The 4,463-nt window shown below is 31.1% G+C and overlaps 1 long non-coding RNA gene across 1 annotated transcript; it reads right to left on the bottom strand.

The window, feature by feature from the left end:
- Positions 1 to 2,218: 2,218 nt before the first annotated feature.
- On the bottom strand, positions 2,219 to 3,968 carry LOC139501105 (uncharacterized). Its single transcript, XR_011658461.1, has 3 exons — positions 3,865 to 3,968; positions 2,842 to 2,933; positions 2,219 to 2,356 (listed from the first exon to the last, which is right to left on the bottom strand). It is a non-coding gene; the product is annotated as an uncharacterized lncRNA (long non-coding RNA).
- Between the last annotated feature and the right edge of the window lie 495 nt (positions 3,969 to 4,463).

The following is a 4,463-nucleotide window of genomic DNA, read 5'->3' as shown; positions in this document are numbered from 1 at the left end:
TGGACTCAGTACTGGTTATATGTACAGACTCCATGTGTATCTTCAGCAGATGTGTAAATATATGGGTTGATGTTGAGTTAGGGTTTTGGTGGTAACCGGAAAATAAGCACTAGACAACCGTTTCCTTAAAAGAGGGACGAAAGATACCAAAGGGCAGTCAAACTAATAAATCTAAAACAACTGACAACGCCATGGCTAAAAATGAAAAAGACAAACAAACAACAGCACACACGACACAACATAGAAAACTAAAGAATAAACAACACGAACCCCACCAAAAAAATAGGGGTGATCTCATGTGCTCCGGAAGGGTAAGCAGATCCTGCTCCCATGTGGCACCCGTCGTGTTTCCTGCAGAAAATGCATCTTTTGAAATTTCAACCAACCACGTGTTTTTACTTTCGTTAAATAGGATCCTGATAAAAAGTTCAATGAAAAACGTTTTGATAATATCTTCAGCATCCATGATTAAGTTTTTACTTCTTAAATTATCTATTTCTTTATCAGTGTTGATTATTGTTAACGTTCTCGATATCTATATCGCTATATTTACACAATAGACTTATACTTCTTGAACTTCTGCACTTGTTTTCAACAAAGTTGTTTATAAACATTTTTGAAAGTTATTTACTGTTGCTTAGCAATTTGGAAATATGTCTTTGTATTGTATTAATAAAGCCTCGCTGACTTTTAAAAATTCTTCTATTTTGTATGTTTTGCTACATTGAAATTAACAACATCCTAAACTACTTTTATAGACAATATTTTCCGCCTTCGATAGATAAACTGCAGCAGAAATTCAGTATTGCCAAATAGTCGGTATGTTATCCCAATTGCATAGCTTTGATTTTATATCTCTAGACTGAGATTCAAATTCAATATCAACATCACTAAGAAATGCTTCTGCGTGATCAAGAAATAGAACATTTCTATGAATAACTGCAAGTCAACGAGCATCAAGATCTAGAAAACTAACGAAAAAAGTCAAGTAGTGTTTTTAAATATTCTGTTCTCTTTTCTTTTGTTTCGGAACATTTTATTATCATTAGCGTGACAGAGTGAGCTGCAACTACTGCAAAAAGTAGGCGTGTCGGAAAATCGCTAAGATTTTTATATTTTTGCTTGAACTTTTACTTGTATTTTTGAAGTGATCTTCAGACTATTAACCCAGCAGGCACTCAACGTTGATTCAACGTTGAAACAAGGTTGTTTCTCAACGTTGAAACAATGTCAAATTTATGTTTGATTTTGAAAATTTGAATTAACGTTGTCATTTCAACGTTGAAGTTTCAACATCCATTCAACGTTGATTCAAGGTTGAATAGTAGTTGAAAGTATAATAATGAAATTTATTATAAAGCTACAACACCACATTTTTTACCTGCTTTCCAAATGTTTGCTGTTGTTAGATGGTAAACAGGCAGTGTGGGTGTACATGTTTTTTTATGTTTTTCCCTCTCGCCAATACACATATTTACAAAATAGATAAGTTAAATGGAAGACATCTAAATAAATACATCATCTGTTACTTTAAACAACATTTGGTGCTTGTACAAAGTCAAAAATATAGACCATAAATGTCATATCTTAAAATCCTGTTGGCAGAAGGAATAGCTGAAATGATTGTGTGTGTCCACTTGTATTTAACAATAACTATAGACATAATTATCTATTTAATTTATAAGTGGACACCTATCATTATTGGATATATTCTTACTTGTAGTTTTTCTTGTTGTGAATAGCTATAAAAAGACAAATCATTCAATGAATTTGCACAGTTTGCATAAAAACTAAGACATGCACTTTATTCACTGAGACCACAGAAAGGAAAGAAGATGTTGAATAGTTCTAAACAATTCCCACAAGTTCAAAGTAGTTTTTATTTAACGACCAACCAATGTTAAACCCTTCTTGAAAGTAGTACATATATCTAGGAAGAGTGAAGACATTATTAGATCCAATGTGTGTTCAGAATGATCGCAATATTTACGAAAATAAAAAGATGCTGCATGACTGCTAACCAGACAACTATCCACAAAAAACAAAGGTCCTTGATTATATATACATATATGTTATATAAATGTATATATTACCCTCATAAACCATTACATTAATACTTATTTACTCAGGAACAATAATATCAAAAATAGTAATAATTAATAATACAATGATATTTCTTTTGATACAAGATTTATTTTATAAATTCATTTGTTAATAGTCTCTTTTTGTCCTTATTGCATGTCATCATTCGTCCACCATCTCGGGATCTTTCAGCGGTAAATTTTAAGCAGGAGAGGTCTTTATCAGATATGTATTTCCAAGTGACATCTTTTCACTCTTGCAGTATATTTAAACTCTGAAAAAAATCAGATTATATATATATAATAAATATAAATTGTATGTCCTGAAAAGATATTTTAAATTTGAGCCACTTTCAATTTGTTTCTAGAAGCATTAAAAATAAATAAAACCATAATGACGAAGCACATATTGTAATACGATAATTATTAATAAAAATATATACATTAATGTTTACTATTAGCATGATTAGTAGTTTTTTGTTAATGAAGAAGCTTCAACCTGAGTTTTGTAAGACTGCGGGTTCCATTATGTTATTGATAACAATGAAAACACTTTACCTAAGTAAAACGTTTTTTTTTTATTGATGACTGCACAATTCCATTAACATAAAATAAAGAGCTTTACTAGAATAGCTTAGATATAAAGACAAACATAATATGGTATGTAAAGTAAACAAAATTAGAATAAACAAAAGATTAATCTTTGAACACAAATGGTAAATAGCTAAAAAAAACAAACAAAACAAGACAAAAAACCTACCTTTGATGATTTTAAAGACTGGAATTCCCCAAACTGAATTTTAATTTTGCTCCACTTGATGCCTTTTAGCCATTGATCTGTTTGACAAACTTCTGTAAAATAAATAATACATGTTCATGATATCAGATAATGGACTGCTATAACATTCAAAACCAGGTTACGTACACATTAATGTAAACATGCATTTCTCATAGTACACAGAGTTAGAGATCACCTGAAGATCAGTAAAGGCTCAGACTGACTTGTTTTTGTAAAAATAAAACAATAAAAGTATCAATTTTCCATGATCGTTCAAATTCAATACTTGTTGTCCTGTTGAAATTCATTGTTTAATATGATCGTCAACAAGAATGTGTCCCCAGTACACGAATGCTCCACTCGCACTATCATTTTCTATGTTCAGTGGACCGTGAAATTGGGGTAAACCCTCTAATTTGGCATTAAAATTAAAAAGATCATATCATAGGGAACATGTATACTAAGTTTGAAGTGGATTGGACTTCAACTTCATCAAAAACTACCTTGACCAAAAACTTTAACCTGAAGAGGGAGGGACAGACGGACGGACGGACGAACGGACGCACAGACCAGAAAACATAATGCCCCTCTACTATCGTAGGTGGGGCATAAAATGTATGTGGTTTACCAAGTCTTAAAGTTAAACTAAAAGAATCGCATATATATATAGTATAAAGTAAACATGTTGGGAAATTTACCTGAGCAAAATAATGTAAACACTTGCTTATTCCCCCTTTTTCTGATATGAATCTTTAAGCATAATAATTGTAACAATCTTTACCTAAACTTTAAAATGAAACTAAATACCCCATTAAATGCTCTTAGAAATAGTATAATTGGAGGAAATTATATATGATGGCCCTTCCATGTGTTCTGATCTGTTTTCTGGAATACAATGTTGACGTTATAATTTTCTCTAATTGTGCAATATGATACCAATTCAGAGTTTCTAAACACAATTCATATATAACAAACCGTGATAGCCACATGCAAACATCTACATACCATAAATATACGTGATAAACGGGAAGTTCTCTTTCGTCTTTGTCCTTTGTTGTTCTTTTTCAAAAACAGGAAAGGCGCGTGTTTGAATAATGCGCATGGGCAATCTAACTTCCTGTTCAAATCCCGCGAAAATATGAATGAAAGAAATCGCGATCATTGTTGATAATCAACTATTTTAAATTTCATTACATGTTATCTTTCTGTTCAATTAAATTAAATTAAATGTGAAATGAAATTAATTAATTATATTTCTTATTTCCTAGAAATTTAGTATCAAACGACTTACCTCCCCCCTTTTCTCATACCGTCACGGTGACACAAAACTGAAGTTGAAATAGTGACCAATAGTTAGTACTATACTGTTTTGTGAAATCCAAAACTCTTTTTTATTCTTTCTTTATAAATATATACTTCTACAGTTGTGCATATATTGCCTTCTGATAATGATTTCTTTTATATAGGCCTATATACCAGAGACATATATACACATATACTTATTTACTCATAGTAGGCCCAGAGACATATATACACATATATGTGTATATATGTCTCTGGGCCTATTATGAGTAAATAAGTTAACGTTGATTCAATGTTGAATC

This window comes from Mytilus edulis, chromosome 13, assembly GCF_963676685.1.
Source record: "Mytilus edulis chromosome 13, xbMytEdul2.2, whole genome shotgun sequence".
Classification (NCBI taxonomy): Eukaryota; Metazoa; Mollusca; class Bivalvia; order Mytilida; family Mytilidae; genus Mytilus; species Mytilus edulis.
The sequence above is the reverse complement of the archived record's forward strand: the minus strand, read 5'-3'. Positions and strand labels throughout refer to the sequence as shown.